The sequence below is a fragment of the Lissotriton vulgaris genome, chromosome 9, assembly GCF_964263255.1.
Source record: "Lissotriton vulgaris chromosome 9, aLisVul1.2, whole genome shotgun sequence".
Taxonomy (NCBI): domain Eukaryota; kingdom Metazoa; phylum Chordata; class Amphibia; order Caudata; family Salamandridae; genus Lissotriton; species Lissotriton vulgaris.
This window is the reverse complement of record NC_141697.1, coordinates 374,427,581-374,449,584: the sequence shown is the minus strand read 5'-3', so window position 1 is coordinate 374,449,584 and position 22,004 is coordinate 374,427,581. Positions and strand designations below refer to the sequence as shown.

Genomic DNA, 22,004 nt, shown 5'->3' with positions numbered 1-22,004 from the left:
TTTTTTAAATGGATAGAAAACGTAATACTTACCTATATCTAAGATCCTAACCCAGAACACAGCCAAAGTGTATTTAAAACACATTGGCTGCCTTTAACTTTTGTAAAGGCAATCATTACCCAATCACAAAATGCCTTGCCATCCCTATGAACTGCGGTACTTTCCCAAATACTGCTAGATTTTGTGAAACTACCACTACCTGAAATATCACTAAGTTTAAATGCCTTATAACTTTAATAATACGTAATCTTTACTACCAAAAAGAATCAATAATCCTGACAAATTTCTTGAAAATCCGATTGATCGTTGGACTCTGTGCATGAGTAAAAAAGCCTACAGAAAATGCTTTGGTGGAAAAACGCATTTTGGTACCCGCCTTTTTTCTTTGCACCCCCTTGACCAATCAACGTGAAAATGATTAAATCAAATAATAATGGGTCACCATGCACTAGGTCTGCAACAGAGCCTTCCTCTCTGAGCTTGCCTTGGCAGAGAAGACCTTCTTGACACACACAATATCAGCTTTAGTGATGTTATTAGGGGCAGTAAAAAATCTCTCGCAGTATTCTTAATGTAAGTCATAGTGAGATTGAGTCAGAATGAGTGAGACTGAATGCGTTTGAGGGGGTCAAACTAATATTGAATGAATCAGAATGAGTGAGTCTGAGTGAATCAGTGAGAATGAGTGAGGTGAGACAGAGTAAGATTGTCTAAGAATGACTTTGAATGAGTGAGACTGAGTGTGTCAGATTGAGATTGAGTGAGTCAGACTGAGTGAAATTGAGTTGAACTAAGTGAGAATGAGTGTAACTGAGCTAGACAGGGTGAGGATGATTGAGTCTGAAGGAGACAGAGTGAGATAGAGTCAAAAGGAGTATGAATCAGTGATACCGAGTTAGCATGAGTGAGTCACAGTGATATTGATTGAACCAGAATGAGTGGCACTAAGTGAATCTGAAAGAAAGAACAAGTAAGTCAGGGGGAGACTGTGGGAGATTAGATGAGAATAAGTGCAACTGAGTGAGAATGAGTGAGTCAAAGTGAGACTAAGTGAAAATGAGTAAATTACAGTGAGATAGAGTGAGCCGGAAGGATTGAGACTGATTGAGTCAAAGTGAGATGGAGTGAGTGGTAAACATCCATTAGTACGCTGCTGTTACAACGCGTACCATTACTTCTCAAGTGTTACAATGCATGCAATGTTACAACGCTTAGCTTTCACTACGCAAGTTGATACATCATATGTGTTGTAATGCTTGTGAAGAACAGGCTATCCACATCGTTGTGTGGAAACAGACGCGCTTCTGTTTCATCACAACGACGTGCAACACTGACGACGCAGGAAGCCGGAGAAGACAGGAATTGAGGAACCGAGGAGAGAAAGGTGAGAGGGGCTGTGTTGTGTTTAAGGGTTTAGGGCTGGGGAAGGGTCATGCAGGGGTAGTCTTTCTGGTTTGATGGTAGTGTTGTTGTGATTGTGTAGTGTAGAGTAGTGTATTTGGGTTTATGGTAGTGTCTGGCGTCTAGAAGGGTAGTTTTTGGGAGTAAAGACAGGAATGGGGTAGGGGCATTGTTGTGCTGGGGGCAGTGTTTTAGGGTTTAGGGTAGTGCTGTGATGTTAGTGTAGTGTAGGGTAGTGTTTTAGGGTTTAGTGTTGTGTCAGGGGTCATGCAGGGCAGTGTTGCAGTGTAGGCACCGCCTTGGGGGTAGGGGCAGGGTCATGCTGGGGGTAGTGTCTTATGGTCTAGGGTAGTGTTGTGGTTTTTGCGTAGTATATTGTAGTGTTTTAGGGTTTAGGGTAGTGTCTGGGGGTTCGTGCTGGGTAGTATTTGGGAGTAGAGACAGGAATGGGGTAGGGTCAGTGCCGTTCTGGGGGTAGTGATTTACGGTTTAGGGTAGTGCTGTAGTGTTTGTGTAGTGTAGGGTAGTGTTTTAGGGTTTAGGGTAGAGTCTGGGGTGCGTGCAGGGTAGTGTTGGAGTGTAGGGAGCGGGCTGGGGGAAGGAGGAGGGTCGTCCAGGTGGTAGTGATTTAGGGTTTAGGATAGTGTAGTGGTGTTTGAGTAGGGTAGGGTAGTGTAGTGTTTGAGTGTTTGAGTATTGTTTTAGAGTTTGTGATGTGTAGGGTAGTGTATTTGTGTTTAGCATTTAGTGTAGTGTAGGGTTTTTTTACATTCAAAAAAGGGGTTAGGAAAAATAAGAGGGGTAAATGTCTGTTTTTATTATTAGGCAAGCTTTTAGTTTGCATACATTAAAACTTGCAATGTAAATGTATGCAAACTAAAAACTTGCGTAATAACGGTATTTTCTAAATAAAAACAACTTAGTAAAAAGCTGCCAAGTAATGGTATGCAAAATAATGAGTCATATTCGGAGTGATTCAGAAGCAGTGAGAATGAGTGGGGCTGAGTGAGAGTAAGTAAGACTGATTAGGTCAGAGTGAGAATAAGTAAGACTGTGTGAGTCGGTGAGACTCAGTGAGTCAAATTAAGTGTGAGTGCAAGTGTGAATGCGAGTAAGAGAATAAGACCAAGAGAGAATGAGTGAGAGAGTAAGACTGAGTGCAAGTGTGAGCAAACTCCCTTGAACTCTCCAAGTAAAAGGCAGGCTCACCATTAGAAAGACATCCTTTTTGGCCTGTTCACCCCCATTGTTTGCTGACTGGTACTGGTTGTAACTGACTCTCACTGTGCCCGGGGCTCTGCTAACCAGGCCCATGGCCAGTACTATAGTTAAACACACACATGTAAAATAGTACACTAGGTGTTAGGGTACATTTACTCTGACAGACCCTATAAGTCCCTAGTAGATAATAGGGCAATGGGGTTTAATCTACCTATAAGACCCTAGTATTTAATAGGACATGGAGGTTTAAAAGCCCGGCAGGTTTTATGCACTTTGCATGTGTTCACTACAGAGGGGCTGGCTACCATTTTAAAAGCAGTTTTGCCTTGCAGGGCGGCTTTTAAAAGTAAATTCATTGCAAAGTCAACTTCGGTGCTATGGGCACTGTAAAGTGATAGCCTACACTATTTTTACATAGTAGGTATCCCAAAGATCACCCCTGGGTGTCCTTGTGGGGGGGGGGGGCATGTAACTAGAAGTAGGGTCCTTATGAAAGAGGTTTTATAAACCCTGGTGAAGGAAAACTGCACATGTAAATTTTTCCCAGTTTTGTAAATTAACTGCAAACTCGACTTTGGTGCTTTGAGCTGTGAAGTATTAATCTACCTTATGTTTTCATATTGGGCACCACCAAGGTCTCCTCCAGGTGTCCGTCCCAGGGTTGGGGGTCATGTAACTATAACCTGGGTCCTTATAAAAGATTTTTTAATAAGCCCCGGTGAGGGAAATCTGCCCATGTAATATTGTATCCCATTGTGGATATTTAACACATAGGCTAACATTGCAATATGTTATGCATGTATAATTATTGCTAGGAAGGGAATAACAATACCATTCAAAGACTTGGAAGAATGGTATTGATAACTCCAGTGAATTGAACTTGTTGAATGTATCATAACTTGTACAGAAAAGAGGTTATAAGACATTCATGTAAGACTTTCTTGTCTGTAAGCCAAAATACAGCCTTCCTGTAGTCTTTCCTGATTGGTTAGCTCTAGCAGGATAAGCCAGGCTGCCTTGATTAGGTGATAAGTGGTTATCTAGGGGAGGGGCTATCTGATAGAGAAAGCACTACAGCTACACAGGAATGCCAGAACAGGGGGAGGGTTCATAAATCATGAGGCTTTAAAGGAGGACAGGACAGGCAGGTAATGCCAGGACTTCATACCCCCGTCCCCTGTGCTCCAGCCAGATAGCAAACTTAAGGAAGGAATTTGCTGATGTTAAGGGGAGGGGATCTATGGCAAAGATCTACACTGGGGTTGGTTTGGTTAGCTCTTACTGTTCTGCTGAAAGTAGTGCTTTCTGGGACAAGATTATGTCAAACTTTGGAGGAAGTGGTCATGCGCCTGGGAGCCCTCCTGCACCCCATTGGTTCGGAGGGGGTCCTGCTTGATGCCCAGGAGCTGGAAATAGATATGTGGGAGCTGTCTGAAACTACAAGAAGAAGGAGGACTGTCCTGCTGAAATCTGGATCTGCACCCAAGGGAGTGCATTCTGAATGGCTGCGCCTGCTGCACACTCTGGTGCTACTGCACTGGGGACTTTGTCTTGCTTCAAGAAGGAGTAAGTAGTCGACTCCCTGCAAGCTACAGGTTAACCGAGCTCCACTGCATCATCTCCCACAAAAGTCCCCTTCCTAGAGGATGTCCAGTAGACTTTTAAAGGATTTGGCAAGGTGCATTGTGGGAACTGAATTCCAGACATCCCAAGGACCATCTAGGAGACTCCAGCCCCTTGGATCTGTGTTTTGGACACTTGGAACCCTCAAGGGAGACTTCTGGAAGGACTTCCAGAAGTTTTGAGAACTTTTAGGAAAGGGCTCCGTAAGGTGCTCGAGGCGAGAGTCACCTTCAATCGTGACCTAGCCAGGATTCCAGGTTTGTCCTGCTGAAAGTTCCAGACTTAAAGGATTTGAGGGGCCTTGCGGAAAGACATGCTGGTGAACCTTCCCTGACACTGGCCTCCTGTGGAGGATTGAGTGCTGTCGGAAGAATAAGCTGCAGAAATGTTTCTAAGTGTGAAGGTAGCATTTTGAATGGGTCCTCGTGCTTAGTGTATCCAACCAGGGCACCATTGTGGTTGGCCTGAAACTCTGACTTTTTCCCGGTCAAGCGCGTCCAGATGTCCCAATTGGGCATTATTGTTTTTTAAGCTGTAGAAAGTGGTTATCCTTTAAAAGTTCATATCTCCGGTTCCCTACATTGGATTTGTGTCATTTTAAAGATGAAAATATTTCCTATTTTTATAAATTGGTGTGGGACTTTTATTGTGTGGTGTGTCTTACTTATTTACTGTATTTGTGTTTTTTAATGGTTTACATGCCTGTCTCCTAAGTTAAGCCTTATTGCTCGGTGTCAGCTCCCAAGGAATGAGCAAGAGACTATTGTATAGAGACCCTGTTTAGGACCGAGTACCATGTCAGTGGCCTTGTTACTGGTTGTAGGTGCATACTCACCACCACCAATCACCCACCTTCCAACACTCGCTCACTGAAATTATAGCCAAGAATTATGCATCAGCACTTTTAATGAGCAACAGCTGCCACTTCTGCTTTCTGCAGTTTTAACCGATGACCTGCAAGCTCATTACACTCTGCTCCCCTATATTCAATCATTCAAGGAGTAAATCGTCATTGCAATGTGTACACTTCATGTACTAACCTATTTTTTGACTTTGAATGTCTAGCCCACAGTCCCGTCTTTTATTCAGGTGTGAATATGTATCAAATCTTATAGGTCATGACATGGTATGTTGGTTGGTGTCCATGTTGCCACTGTGAACTGACCTATCTCTCTGTGCAGCATTAAGGAGGAGATATTGAAAGCAGAGAGTGAGATTGACAGAGAGATCAATGAATAAGAGGAATCATGGCCTGACAGTGAACTTGCTCATTTAGCAGTTTAACTAAAGCAGTGTGTTCCTGATACCAAGTATGTGCACATGTACATGGTGTTTTGTATATCTCCTACTTGCAGTGCTGACAGGACTCTATTGAGAGTGGGAGAAAGCCTATAAGCTAGGTGCAACAAATTCGCCATAACATTAATATTAACATATTTCCTCACCATGTGGATAGGTTACGTATAAAGGCTCCCCAGAACGCCAATTCTTAACCAAATTGAACATTGTTTTCGTTTTTTTTTTTTTTTAAATGTTTTTATTGATTTTTACATATTTATCCCCCCCCCCCGGACAGGCAGACTTTCTGTTCATTAACATCATGAACTTTTCGTTGTGTTTGACATAAATAAATATACATTATAGAGAATTTACAAAATAAAATATATTCCCAGCATCACGAAAAAACCAATTAAAACAGTAGCATGAATACATTACAGTATCGATAATAAATCAGTTTTGTAGAGCTCGCCAGTGTGTGAGAGGAGTCCAGATTTTCATACCCCTTTCATGTCGCCGTCTGCCTTTACGCTTATAAATAGCTGTCTCGATATTATGCACAGCTAAGAGCCTAGCTAGCCACTGTTGGAAAGTAGGTGGTAGCGGGTCTAGCCAAGCCGAGGCTAGGCATAGCCGCCAAACAGCCATAGCAACAAATATAAAATCGTGGCCGCTCTCAAGATTATCTGGATCCTCCACCCCAAGTACCATTACCTCTGGTGACAAGGCAACCTTTCTGTGAAGAACTGAAGTTAGAAACCTCTCTATACTTTGTATCAAAGGTATTAACACCGGGCAAGAGGCAAAGATATGGATGGAATCTGCCTTAAATAGATTGCATCTCGGGCAGCAAGTCCCATTACTGGTTCCCCATTTTGCAATTTTATCGGGTGTATAGTAAAGAAAAAAACAGGTTTTATAAAATTGTGCCTGGAGTCTAGTCGAAATAAGAATAGTTTGAGCTAGCTGATAGGAGTACAAAAATCCTTCTTTAGAAATCTCGAGTTTGCCTTGCCACCTCATTGCCGTTTTATCTAGATCATCCGGGAACCTGTCCAGCAATGACACATACACTCCACCTATTGACTGTTTCCTTGAATGTATAATTGTCTCCACTACAGTAGATTGTTCCCAGAGTGTCCTTGCTCCAGATTTGTGAGTTAGGAAGTCCCTAATTTGGAGATATTTAAAAAAATCCCGCCAGTCTAAACCAAATTCTCCCTTCAGAACTTCAAACGATTTAATCCCCTGATTGGTATAAAAATCCCCAAGTTGTGTAATTCCTAAATTATACCATTTATTAATGCAATTATCTTTAAAGATTATTGGTGGAAGAGTTGGGTTGTTTAGTACCGGAGTATAATATGAGAATCGTCCTATGCCTAGTACTTTTTTTACCGCCTTCCATACCTTAAAACAGCTATAGAGAGTCTTGAATTTGACCTTTTTGTGGTAATTGTCATGTATGTGTCTCCAAAAGTAGCCATAGCAGGAATTCCCCACCAATAGCTGAAAGATTGAAGCGGTATGTAGCTCTGTGTTGTTCCCCCCTTGCAATAATTCCTTACTGTAAAGTAATACACATGACCAGTAATATCTCCTTAAATTGGGAAGTGCTAACCCGCCTCTGTCCTTAGGAAGGGTAAGATATTTATATGCTCGACGGGGTTGAGCGTATGACCATATAAATCTAGAAAAGGTACGTTCCATTGTTGTAAACCACTGATTAGAGAACTCTAGGCAAATTGCCCTGAATAAGTATAATATTTTAGGAAAGTACACCATTTTAATTGCATTTGCTCTTCCAATGATGGACAGGTGAAGATTGTCTAACCGTCGTAGATCCTTTTGTATCGTGTTCAGCATTGGCTTAAGATTTATGTCCACTACTTCCTCTAGCTTTGAAGAGATTGTGACACCCAGGTATGTCGCTCCCTTCACCACCCTAGGGTCATCCATCCCAATTTTTTGATTTAAAACAATTTGTGTCTTTCCTTGATTTAGCGCGTAGCCAGAGACAAGACCAAATTTCCTAGCCTCGGCTTCAATGATCAATGATGCCGAGGCAATGTTGAACATTGTTTTCGGATGAATTCTTAAAAATAGCACTTTTGGAATGCCTGGAGCATAGCTCATATAGATGCCTTTACATAGATTGCTGATAGGCACAACCTTAGAGAAAGACACTGAGGCTGCCCGAGTCATGGTGCAACGTGCCACATTGTGGTACAGTAGTAGGAAATAGAGGATATATTCTATTTTTCAATAGTAGCATTAAAAACCACCCAGCTAGGATTACTGCTTCCATACATTATATATAAATTTACCTGTAGAATGCACAAATCTGGCTAGATAAAATTAAAAAGTAAGTCTACCATCAAGGCTATGCAGTCTCTGGACCAGGGGAATAGCCTCGAAATAACACAGGAAACAAGACTTTGTTGTGTAACTCTGGAAAACTTTGATTCAAAGGTAAGGCGAATTCTTAACATCACCCTATCGCGGTGGAGCTTCATGTGTGGTTCAGATTTCCATAGGGCCACCAATATGCCTGGCAGATGTGATAATCATCTGAAAAGATGATTTTCATAAAATTAGCTTCGTGCCACAAGGGGGCATGTGTTGGAAAATCCCATTTACAATTTAGTTAGCCAAAACCGGTCACCTGAGAAAAATAGATGCAATAGTCTCGCTAGCAATGGCAGCAATGAGGATTTCAGAGCATTTCACCAGGACACGATCCTGCCAGATGTCAGGAGAAGAGCTTCACATTACCCACTGAGTAGTAAAGCATAACAATATTTTGGTCAATCTCTGTGGACGAAACCTCAGCGATTTCTTTTTGCATTGTGATCTGGTAAGGTACATCCTAGCAACTGTCAGAACATCCAAGGTCTCAGAGGTGAGGCTGAGACAGGCAAAGACAGACTTTTTTCAGGAGCCAGGGATTTAACTTGACTGATTAAAGAGAGGAATGTAAAATTGTCCCCTAGTCCAGGGACAACAGGTCTTCTCCCCTGGAAAGCTGGATGTGTCAAGCACTCTTAGAATCAGCATAGATGCCAGAAAAGCACATATGACCCTCCAGATCGATTTTAACATGATGATGCTAGACAGGGATCTGGGTCCATTGCTCATCAAAGAGGTTAACAGTTTGCACCACATGGCCATATCTTAATCGGTGCACGTTTGCTGCACTTGCCACTATACAGGGTGCAAACTGTGGCTGTGCACCCATTCAGCAATAAACTGTGCTCTTTGCATCTTCACAAGGTAACACAGACTCTTCAAAAAGAGTAGCACAGACACATGTGGCCGATCTGCCCCTCTTTGTTTCATCAGCAACTAATGTGCAGAGTAAAGGAGTAAGTGCAAGTGCTGTGGACAGTTTAATTTGATTGTTGAGTCCTCCTCAGGACAAGGGGAGGGACAACAACTGTTTTTAATCAAGTTTAAATGGCTAGTGCAGTTGCATGTTTCCGGTCATGGCTAATCCTCATACTGTAACGACTGAAACGTGGAAGAGTAGACATGAAAATAATGAGGATGGCTGGTATGGAATCAGTGCATCCTCGTTCACCAGTTCCTACAAACACCTAACCTTTCACAAAAAAGGAGACAAAAGGCAAGGAAAGTATGGACATGTGGAGAAGCATTACTTCCATAGGACCACGTGCAATGTAGGTCCAAATCATAGAAATAAATCAAAGGGCAATATGTTATGTTATGTTATATGGTTGCTTGTAACGCGCACTGTTAGTCAAGACTGTCCTGGCGCGAGACAGGATTCAGATGTCAGCTAGACTAAAAGCAGATGGTCTACACGGGTTGCCTAAATAGGTAGGTTTTTAGGTGTTTTTTGAAATATGGGAGGTTTGTCGTGTGTCTGAGGGGGTCGGGGAGATTGTTCCACAGCTGAGCAGCTCTGACCACCAAGGATTTTCCCCCTAGACGAACTCTCTTGAATCTGGGGGTAACCAAATGTCTCAGGGTGGCAGATCGCAGTTGACGCGGAGGATGGTAGAAAGCAAATCTGTCCCTTAAGTAGGACGGACATGGGCCATGTAAGGCTTTCAAAGCCAGTGTCAGGATCTTAAAGCGTACTTTGAAAGTTACTGGAAGCCAATGTAATTCTGAGAGCTGCTTGCGTACACTGAGACTCCTGGGAATGTTGAACAAGAGCCTTACTGTCGCGTTCTGGACCACTTGCAATTTGTGAAGCAAAAAGTCAGGTGCGCCTATATAGAGGGCGTTGGCGTAATGCAGACGTGAGAGGATAAGTGCTCTGGCTACTGTTTCTTTTGCCTCTTGGGGGAGAAGGGGAAAGAACTTCCGGAGAGTGGCTAGGGTCCCATAGCAGATTCCCGCCAATCACGTGATTTGATCTCGGAAGCATAAGTCAGCACCGAACCAGATCCCTAAGTTCTTTGCGACCCCGCAGTTCCCAGTGGGGCAAGACAGTCCCCTGGGCCAAATGGATTCCTTAAAGGTCGCTGGAAAGTGGCCGTAGAGAAGAACTTCTGACTTGTCCTCGTTACATTTGAGACAAGCCCAGGCAAGCCAGGCAAACACTGAGGACAAGCACTGCTGGACTCTTTCTGTACCGAGGTTTTTCTTGTCCCAAGTGAAGTTGGGTGTCGTCGGCGTAAGCCATTATTTTTGCACCCAAGCTCTCAGCAAGGTAGACAAGGGGGGTCAGATAAACATTAAAAAGTACGGGACTCAAAGTCGACCCTTGTGGAACTCCTGTATCTACCCTACTGTTCGAAGAATGGTAGGGGGGAGCCAAAGTTGTTGGAACCGGTCTGTGAGAAAGGATTTGACCCCGCTGAGGGCCGTGCCCGTGATGCCAATGTCCTCCAGCCTAGAGAGAAGCTGGACGTGGGGAACCGTGTCAAACGCGGCAGAGAGGTCCAATAAAATTAGAGCCGCTCTGCCGCCCCCGTCCAGACATTCCAGACAGCGCGGTTTCAGTGCTGAATAAAGAGCGGAACCCGGATTGGGCAGGATGTAAAGCCCCCGTAGATTCCACAAACTTCTCCAACTGTCGAAAAGCAGCCTTTTCACAGACCTTGGCTAGGGCCGGGAGTAGGGAGATGGGCCTATAATTGGAAGTAATCAGAGGGTCCGCAGAAGGTTTTTTGATCAGTGGGAGGAGTTTTGCTTGTTTCCACTGGGGCGGTACAGTACCGGTTGGTAAAGACTCATTAACCAAATAGGTTACTGTAGGAGCAATAACCTCCGCCACACCGCTCAGAACTCTAGCAGGGCAGGGATCAGCAGGAGACCCAGATTTCAACGCTTTAAGGATGGCCAAAACGTCCTTCTCTTCAACATTTTTAAAAGAGCACAGTGCGTCTTTCGGCTTTATGCCGTTGGTTCGAATAGAAAGTCGAAGAGAGTCGTCTTGTTCTCGGGCCCCCTGAACTGATATGGAGTGACCAGAGTCAATAGGCTTAAGACTCTCTTGAATTTTTTTTATTTTTTCTATAAAGTAAGTGGACAGTTCCTCACACCAGCCCTCAGATATAGGGGCCGCCTGAGTTTCTGCCACTGGAGACGTAAAACTTTTAACAATAGAGAAAATGTCTCTACTGTTGTTTTTGGCCTTTTGAATCCTGTCTGCATAGTAATCTCCCTTAGCCTTCTTGATTGCAGCGTAGTAGTCTTTTTGCACTGCTCGGAGTTCCGCCTTGGCTAGTGGGCAGTACTCTCGCCTCCAAATTCTTTCCTTCTCCTTACAGCCTATTTTTAAGGTTTTAAGATGTTAATAGTATCAAATGTTTTCATGACCAAACAAAAATAAAAAAGTGCATCAATTTCTGAAACCTTTGAATGGCATGTTTGGCCTCCACAATGAAGCTTTATTACATATTTTAGATGAGATGTGTGAATGAAAAAAGATAGCAACGTTTCTCAAATCCTCTCCATATCTGCAGGGGGTGAAATATTTAGTTATCACTTGTAGACCTTGAAGGTTGCTAAGCTATAATGCATTTTTGTTCTTGCTAATTGGGTGATCTCGGTGAAAGTAATACATTTTGAAAGAAATAAAAAAAGGCAGATGTAACCCACAAAAGAAAAAACACACCTTCTCATAGCAGAGCGCGATTGATCTTGATTATTTACTGCCTTTATCAAGTTTCGACATGGCTGGTGCGGCGTTAAATGTGTGTGCTCTCACTTACTGTCTGTTTGATCATTTCTTTTCTTTATAACCCATGAATAATATTTGTCATTTTCATACATTTGTAACAATACTACAAAGTAGGGCTTTTTAGTTCAATGGCAGACTATGCTATGGAATATTATCTGGAAAAAAACATTTTTGGGACTCATCCAAAAGATGTTATGTATCTGATTAATCCACAAGCGTCTTGTGTTTGTAAACCATTCAGTTTCACTTTTAAACACAGGCATCTATTAAAGGTAGCCACATACAGTACCCACTACCACAGGCATGCCATGTGTCATACATTGGCCACGGAACCTGCTATCCCTTTTCTCCATGGTCATGAAGTCATCAACAGGAATTAAGCAGAGCCATCGGTGTATTATGTACTTTTTTGTGGCTTCTATTCCTTGCCCTTCTTCTAGGTCATCAGCTGCAAATAGGAGTCTATTGAGAGGCCAATATGTTATAAGGCTCAACTGTGTGATGTGATTGGAGGTCATTGGGTACATATGTCACTTTGGATGTCAATTTGTTGCATCACTATTTTCTACAAAAGATACCAAGCAAATGCTTAACGCAATACCAGCCACTGGGTGTATAGCTTCTGGCAAAGTGTGCAACTTATTATTTATTTTCTTAGGATCACGATGTTTGTAATGCATGCAATTAATTCCCGTTTTCATTTTATATATTAGTTATGTGTAGCACAATTGATACCTGATGCCCACTTAGGAGTTCTTTCACTAGTAATAGAAATGGAAAGTCGAACAAGAAAGGGACAAACATCAAAAGGGACATCAGTACGCGACTTTTTAAAAGGAGGCATAGGGAGAGTTATTTAAAAGTCGAACTTTGTGCTTATCGAAGAGTTGGGGTTTCAGCCCATTTATTAATTTGACCAATTCTGATTTGCCCCATAGTGGCTAAGACAGAGAGTTTGGTAGGTTTTAGCCTAGAGGCCTTCCCCCAAACATGTGTCACTCTCCAGGTGGAGTTGTTTCTCTTTAAGGAGATTCAAGATAGTCACTTGGTGCCACTTTACATATAAAAGTGCACTACTATCCCTGTCTGTCCTTGTCTGCATATGCTCAACACAGACAGGGAGAGTGTGCCATATTGCACAAATAATACCTTACCTTTCCTCCACTGCAGGCATGAAAGAGAGCCTGAACCGTGAGCAGTGCAACATAGAAAGGCAGACGGGTGGTTTGAGACCGCAGGTCCTTCTTTCATTGCAGAGTAGCCACCAGCAAGTTGAGGAGGGGGCAGTGACTTATCCTGCAGACAAATGCAGGGTGTGATTACACCTGGCTTTAGGGAAGCATCATGGGGATGCTCAAGGACCTTACAGGCTGTGCACCCCAGTATATGAAGCATGCACTCAATGCACGCCCAAAAGGGCCTGTTTGCTCCTGTATCAGCATCTTTAATTGCGCAAAGGCACAGGGACAAACGTGTTCTCTCCTTTTCATGGGGCCATGTCCCCAAACAACGAGAGAACAATCTCTTGGGATAGTGAGGGTGACAGCTGAGGCCGATTCAGTTGCACTAAAGTCCCTCTGGGGAGAACAAACCTGAAGACAACACATGTAACTCCATCAGGGCACTTTCTGTAATATGGCCCCTGATAAGCATGTGTAATAGTAACAATTGGGTGATGCAGTCAGGTAGCCAACCATAAGACAGAGAAAAACAAGGCTGGCTGCATTCTGCTTTAGGCAATCATAATGACCCAACTTTAGAGAAGATGTGATATAGTCTGTTCATTTCAGACTACTGATGACGCGATCTGCATGGCTTTGTGCATCTCTGAACACTGGGAAGGATCCAAGCTAAAAGGCTGTCATAGATGGTCTTGGTGGAGTCTTCCTGTAACTGACGTAATTTTGTAACTCGCTAATCCTCATGTAAAGCGCTCTGATACCTAGGGGTCTAGCCAGCGCTATATAAAAAACAAACAAATAAAAATAAATAAATATGCAACTGATGCTCAAGAAATTCATCGATGCACAAAAAGTAGTGGCCACAGCTTAAAAAAAAGAATCAGACTTAGTGAACAACTAACCTTCACAAGAATTATCATCAGAGTAAATATTTTGGTTCGAGTTTATCAACACGTTGTGCTGTATCAACAGTGAAACCTGAGCATGAACAAACGGCCAAAGGCTATTTAATTCATCCCACACCTCTTCCCCTGTGTGATGGAATATAGCTTATTGCAGGGTTACATTTTATTAAAGAATTGACATCAAAGTTTAGAGAATATCAGCAAAGGAGAACATAACAGTTTGTTCTTTACATGTCTGCTTATTTTTGTGCATTTGCTGTGAGAAGAGAAACGCCTCTGGGAACTGGAATGTCACCAACAATTCTGTGAGTCAACAGTGTGACTTGTAGGAGACAGACGTCTGAGCTCTGGTGTGCTCTGCCAGCCAAACATCCCCCTCTTGTATGTATTCGTTACAAAATGTAGACATCTTTCAATTTAACAACGAAAAACCTGCCCCCTACTCTAATTTCTTTCATGGCATCTGCATATTCAGCTGTTCATTTAAATGTTCTATTGTTTGTAAAAAGTCTTGCTAAACACCTTGGAGCTGATTCACAAAAGCATTTATGTGTGTGAGAAGTGCTACTATGAGAGTACTCTTTTATGTGTCCTTACATGTCTTTGTAAATCAGCACCAGAGCATCCAACTCCAAATTGTAAAAAGACAAAGAGGGCACAGTCCTTTTTATTTGTAACTCTATGTGAATAATCCCATTGTATTCCCATTTTAGATGTTTTGGGGCCAATTCACAAAACGTCTGTAAGAGTATGTAAAAGAGTGCCACAGCCACTACTACATTAGGGTGAGAGTTGGGTTGTCAGTTGACTGGGGCTTGAGCTCTGGTCAAGCAGCCAACACAATCCTTGTCAAGGCGAGGCACAAGCCAAACCTTAATTAACCAGTGCTCCACCCATTGGTAGTTGGCACAGAGTAGTCATGCTTAATTTGGATGCAATGTGTGAAGTATTTGTCCAACACTTCGAACAGTAATACAATGAAAATACCAAAAGTACCCAACCTCACAATCTGCCATCGTGCAATGCAGGCTCAACTCAAAAGGAGCCAAGCAACGTTCAAGAACTATTTGACTTAAAACTAACCTACATCCCAGAACATCCTACAAGAGGGCCGTAAGACATCTTGAATCGAGGGAACTTATTTAAATTATTCAATGAAACATTCGGCCTAAAAGAAATTACTTCCCAGGACCTGTACTCTGTTCAATTCAAGCAAAATGTAAACAATGTGGCAATCGAAGAAACAGTCACAACTTGGACCTCAACGGACCTGGTAGAAAGGATTTACCTCGCAAGACAACAATTTGAATCATGGGGTATTTCTATAATACGACATAAGCGCCCGAGGTATCCCTACCCCTTACAAATTAATACTCATGAGCAAAATAACGGGCAGGGGAGAACAAGTCAACTAGCCTCTTGCCTACGCGGTGCCCTAGAATCCACACCAGAGCCACTAAGAACAAGTCACCCACAACAAACAACCGGTCTCCACCATGCATACAGAACGGACTGGTCTTGGGTACCCAATGCCCTGAGCAACAAAGCTACCTAACCCAGCCCCAAATCCTTCAGTAACCTTACGGAATGAGACGCCCCTCCAAAATTTAACGAAGAAATCAATAGTTTCAATCTGTTCATGGAACGTGCACGGATTTCGAGAAATGGCCCACAATCACGAAACCCTAACATTCTTCTTACGACAAGACATAATCATGACCCAGGAGTCATGGATATTACAACCCTCACCAATTCCAGGTTTTAAGGGACATCATATATATGCAGAAAGCTTTTCAAAGCATGGACACCCCCAGGGCGGACTATTGACATATATAACCCACAAATACAACTGGTGTTCAGAGGAGATAGACGTCGGCCTGAAGTGGGCCCAAGTGATCAGAATCATCGAAACCCCGTCGCGGGGGACAAACCCGTGGCAAATGTTATTATTTAACGTCTACATTCATCCAGATAAAAAATCTCAAAAAGAAAAGCACGCGACTCTGCTGTCACTTATTAAGGCCATGCAAAGGACCTACCTACTGCACCCGTTGGTTATCTCAGGAGATTTTAACAACGTGCTCATTGACTACAATAAAGCGAAGGTGAAGAAGTCCACTGACAGTAGCGGAAAAAAGTTAGCATCCAGCCTAATTGAATATGGATTATCAATCCTGAATGGCAACAACAAGGGGGATAGGCCGGCAGCCGTCACATATTTGAGTGGCAGGGCGCACTCAATAATTGACTATTCAATAGTAAGTGACGAGTTACTTCCCAGTATCGAATCCTTTCACATAGAACAGCGGGCAGAAAGCGACCATTTTCCCCAACTAATAAGGCTGAACACTGCACCAAGTACGGCTCCAACAACAACCTCCCTTCTGCTCCACACTTCAAAATTCAATCTGAGGATATTAAAATGGCGTGGTGAAGGACTGGGTAAAATTACGGTCCTAGTAAAAACCCATTTGGCAAATCTTGGAACACAAAAGGAAGAGGAACGAGTATTCAACTGGGAGCAAATGATTCAGGTCCTGCAGGATAAATTCCCAGTAAGGCCAGGGACCCGTAGCAAATGAAATATTAAGAAGGAGCCTTGTTTTGATACGGAGTTCTGAGCTATAAAAAGAATGGTTGAAAAGGAGGCTCGAATACTAGCAAGCCAAAAAACATCAGCGTCAGTGGTAAATAAATCCAAACTAAGGGGTGCCAGGAGTACTACAGGAAGGCACTGAGGGCCGCAAAGTATAAATATAAAGAAACCACCTGGAACATACTGTAAATAGCGGGCAAACACCAAAACAGTAAAGACTTCGGGGGTATCATAAATGACTTAAATCAAAGGGTAAAACTCCAACAAGAAGCCGGGGTTGGAGCTGAAACCTGGACTAGACATGTACAAGCTTTGTACAGCAATTCAGATCAAGGCCATGCAAACGGCTCATGGGCAGCTAAAGATAATTTGGAAAATCTAAAAAGAGCAAACAGCGAGGAGCACAGGGATCCTGAACATGAAAGACTATTGAACGGGCAGAAGGAGCCAGACGACCTTACCTCCACATAGGAATTACGTAAAATTATTTTAAGATTAAAGTCAGAGGGCGCAGCAGGCCCAAATGGCCTGCCGAACGCAATCTTTAAACATGATCCAGATCTGTGGTCAGAGACCTTAATGCCACTGTTCAATCAAATATACAGACAAGTAGAGTTGCCAACATCCTGGAACGGTAGTATTATCCATCTCATTTTTAAGCATGGCGATCATCGTAACCCCAAAAATTACAGACTGATATCATTAATAGACGTTGAAGCTAAACTCTATGCCTCCTGCCTTCCACTTGAAGTACAAGCATGGATAACAGAAACAAGGATCATGCCATTATTTCAAACAGGATTCAGGCAAGGAATGGGAACAATAACCAACCTAACTTGTCTGTCTATCCTAAGGGACACTGCGGTAGCGAAAGGCATTCGTTTGTACGCCTGTTTCATAGACATCAAGTCAGCCTTCGACCGGGTGAACAGAGAGCGCCTGTGGAGAAAATTAGAGATCTGGGGAATGCCACACCAACTCTTAACAGCCATCAAAGCCCTTCATCATCACACCTGGGCAAGAGTGAAATTAGGTAATGGAGGCAGTACAACCAGGAGCATTCAAAGGCATCAAGGCCTAAAACAAGGTTGCGTATAGCTCCCACCCTCTTCAATCTTTTTCTCTCTGATCTCACAAGCAAGATCATCTCAGCAGACAGTCACCCTCCTTCTTTGGCAAACAAATCAATACACTTCTTAAAATACGCAGACAATATAGTTTTGTTGAGTCAAACACCAATTGGCCTACAAAGAGCCATCAACAAACTAACATCGTATTTAGAACGAGAAAGCCTGAAACTAAACAAAGAAAAAACCAAAGTGGTTCGGCTCGTGGATCCAAAAAAACTAAAGTACAAATGGACGGCCCGAGGGGTAACAGTGAAAGAACAAGAGTATTACAAGTACTTGGGAATAACATTAACAAAAGGTGAAAGACATAAGGATCACAGAACCGCACTAAAAGCAAAAACAGATCCCTTAATCTTCGCGCACCATTCTCTAAAAAACAAAAAGGATTATCCAAATTATAACCACCTATTAAAAGTAATGGAAGCACAAATTATGCCCACCTTAACTTACGGCCTAGTTAGGTGGCGTGGCAAGGAGGTTGATCTTTTAAACGCTCTACAGATACAAATCTACAAAGCGGTTTTCAATCTGCCAAAATCCGCCTCAGCCTCTCAAGTTAGGCTTGAATTCGGCCTACTAAACCATAAGTTCCGGAGCATGAGCGGCTTCGTGAAACTCTGTTGTAAACTTCGAGCAGCAGACCCCGATTCACTTGACTGGCTGAGTTTGGAGGAAATAAAAAAACAGGGGGAAACCGATACACCGAACACCTGGGGAAAGTACCTGAAACTCTGTGTGGAAAAGTTGGAGCTGGAACCAGCCTGGAAATCTGGGACAGACAAAGCTAGCCTAAGCAAACAAGCTAATGCGGCAGCAAAAAGGAAATCTTTTTTGGAGGATAAAGATCTTTTGGCAAAATGTCGGCACAGCTGGACCATCATGGACTCTTTTAAAACCTTAAAACCACTTGCATATTTAGTAACACACTTCAGTGGGCACCTAAAAAAAGAATTTCTAGCCTATCGGATGAGGATGCACGTGGCAAAGGAGCTGCTACCGTCCTGGAAACCGTCTGACCAGACAGAAAAATGTCGCCTCTGTGGGTATAAAATGGAATCACTTGTACACCTTTTTTGCACATGTCCGGCCCTGATAAGTCAGAGACGACTTTTATTGAAACCTATCTTCAACGAGCTAAAGATTTGTTCCTGCAGACATGCAGTTACAAGCTGGCTTGGAGGATCCTCTATAATCCTGGCTTGCCGGGGTGTCAAATTTCTGGCTAAAGCAAAAAAAGCCTTAGAATCAATTGAACAGGAGGATCAGCCAATTGGCGGGCCATCAGGGACCCTTTTAATCCAAAGACCTGACATGCGCAGGCCCTAACAAAACAGAGAGAGACATAACTGCAGTTATTAAACTTTGTATTGTAATTTTATCATGTAAATTTTGTAATAATGTTAATTAATTATACCAATAAAATTTTCTGATTCTATTAAAAAAAAAGAATGCCACACCAAATTAGAAAACTAGTGTACATTTTTGCTAATAAAACAAGACCAAAAAGACAATAATCCAATCATCAAAATTGCGGAACAGAACTTGGCACCATTGTAATGACTCCACGGTCAAGCACGGACTGATACACTGCAATCATTGCAAACATACATACTATTAAGGTGTGAGCTCGGGCTTTATGAAACCTGGGGTGAGCAGTAATATATGGACCATCTTCTGATGTTCGCCAATTTGGGAGACAGAACATCACTTACTGACCAGCATGCATGCTCAGGTGACATGCTGTGTCTTCTTTATCTAGTGGGATTCTTGTGACATGCTCATACTTATTGCAGAGTGGACCAACAATCAATGGCCATCTCCCATACAAGTTGGTCATCTTAATCAGTGGGAGGTGAGTTCTTGTGACTAAACTCCCCCTTTTAGTGAGTTATTCCACAATCTATTTGGTGTTTGACAAATATTTAATATTTTATAAGAGTCAATCTCCACAGAGATTTACTTTTGGAAACAAGCCTAAAGGCCATTCCCATTTGACCCAGGAGGCCCAGTAATTATATTAACATGAAGCTGAGGTTTTGAGACCGGCTCCAGGACTTTTAGGCTGGATGAATTCTTGTATGGGAGGTGAGCCCCTTGAGTTTACATTGGAACATTGATTCCACAAATTATTAAACACAGCTGTTGACACATGCTTGGCTTTTATAGGAGTTATTCTCTACGGAGGACTGCCTTGAAATGAGCGGCTTAATTGTGGGAAACAGTGTTTACAACGCTGTCATAACATCACTGTGCTTTTACAACATGGTCGTTACTATTGGCATATTTAGACAAGAGGTCTAGTACTGAGAATTTATTTTGTCACCCAGGCTGCGATTGATCTTGTCCTGATAAAGACCCCTACTGATATTTTGTTGCAACCACATCTTACAATGGTCGAAACATCGACGATTTACATATTCAGCCTCTCCTACATCCAAAATTTGGTGGACAGTGGAAGAGATATAATTTTCTAAAACATGTACAATTGGGACTTCTGAATTTGTATGTATGAGACCGGAATTCTGTATATCATTTTGATATAGTAATTCTGTGAAACCATTTTCTAGTTGTTATTTATGAGATTTTAATCACTTTCCTTATCTGATGCACAGCACAAGCACTTTTTTCACTTTTATACCAAGGAGCAGCATTAATGTATGTTTTATGTAATTTTGATATGTAATAAATGAATATATCAAACAAATGTGAAACAAGACTTGTGTGCTTTGGCATTTAACATTTATACTTCTACTTAATGAAAGAAATTTAAAGAGAAATGTATCTCATTTTTGTACAATGACAAAAGTGATTGTCTATATAGAAGTTTATATTTTTGCTCTAACATAACCAATTGTTTTATATACTAAACCATACCCAGGTTCTGAAGGACACAGGATTAACCCATTGGAGAATGACTTTCTAGAAGTGCCATTGTCAAAATTGTAATTTAAAATCCTGCTTCACCTTAAGTTAGGATTTTTCATTGCACTTCCAAAGACAACAAACATGGACCTGTAACCTGTTCCTATTTGGAAATTGCAGCTTATTAAATGTAATAAGGTAACTCCAATGTTATCTTATGGGAGATGTAAGTCTTGCAGTAGTGAAAAACAAATGTGAGAGCTTTTTACTAACAGGACATGTAAGACTTAAAAGTTTATGTCCTATTTTGGAAAATGGCCCGCTCTGAAGGGTCTCCCCAAACGTTTTACTTTCCTCCTGTTTTTGCTGAATTCTTTTTGTTGGCCTTAGGACTCTGAGCACTTTACCACTGCTGACCAGTGCTAACATGTGTTTGCTTGTCCCCTAAACATGGTAACATTGAAGTACACACAATTGCCCTATTTAATTTACTTGCAAGTCCCTTTTAAAGTGGTACACCATATACCCTGTGCCTATTAATTACATGCTATTAGTGGGCCTGCAGTAATGATTGTGCCACCCACACAAGTAGCCCTTTAAACATTTTTTAGGCCTGCTACTGCAGAGCCAGTGTGTTCAGCTTTACTGCCACTTCGACTTGGCATTTAAAACCCTTTGCCAAGCCTTAAACTTCCCTTTTATCACACATATGCCACCCCTAAGGAAGGCCCTAGGTAGCCCATAGGTCAGGGAGTTGTGCCAGTAAAAGGTAGGACATGTACTTTTTAAGTTTTTCATGTCCTGGCTGTGAAAAACGGCGACATTTATTTTTCATGACTGTGAGGCCTCTCATAGGTTAACATTGGGAATTCCTTCAAACACTTTTAGGCTGTAATTCCTGATTAGAAAGGCATAGCTGTATCATGTTGTATATCTTTGGAATGGCAATGATAAAGCCTCTTTAAAGTTGGATTTAACATTACTATTTTAGAAATGACACTTTTAGAAAGTAGACATTTCTGTGCACTTACAGCTCTGTGTGTCTGCAGCATATCTCCAATACACGTCTGTGGTGAGTGGCGGGTACACTTTGTGCATTCACTCTAGACAGCCACAAAACAGGAAGGCTAGATGTGTCTGAGTACTCATCTGCATTCTGATGGCTCTTCCAGGGGCTGACATTTACACCAGAATAGGCAGTGTCCTGTCCCCATACAAAGGGCTGATTACCCCCTACTTATAGTGTGGAGCCAGGGCTGGGAAGAAGGGGCCTCTGTGTACTTCAAAGACCCTTATTTGGAGTCACCCCCACTGTGAAGGTACAACTGTGTATAAGTACTGGGGCTCTGACCCCACTAAGTCAAACACTTCTGGACCTGTACTCTGTCAGAAGAACTGCTGTGCTGCATAAAGGACTGACTCTTTGCTGGATTGTTGATATGTAATACCTGCTTTTGTGCCTTGCTGTCATGCTGCCATGCTGCTCTCTGACCTTGCTAAGGGAAAGCTGGACACTGCTTTGCAACCCAAGTGTTCTCCAAGAGCTTGTTGGATTGCCTCCTTTTGCTTGAGATTCAGGGCTATCAAAGTCTTTACCCCTGCTCCTGTGCCTGTGTGCCTGATACAAGGGAAGTGAACCCAGGGACATGC

At 42.4% G+C, this 22,004-nt stretch overlaps 1 pseudogene; it reads left to right on the top strand.

Annotated features, from left to right (window-relative positions):
* Positions 1-16,910, top strand: part of LOC147690153 (uncharacterized) — a 54,483-nt pseudogene extending 37,573 nt beyond the window's left edge.
* Positions 16,911-22,004: the final 5,094 nt, after the last annotated feature.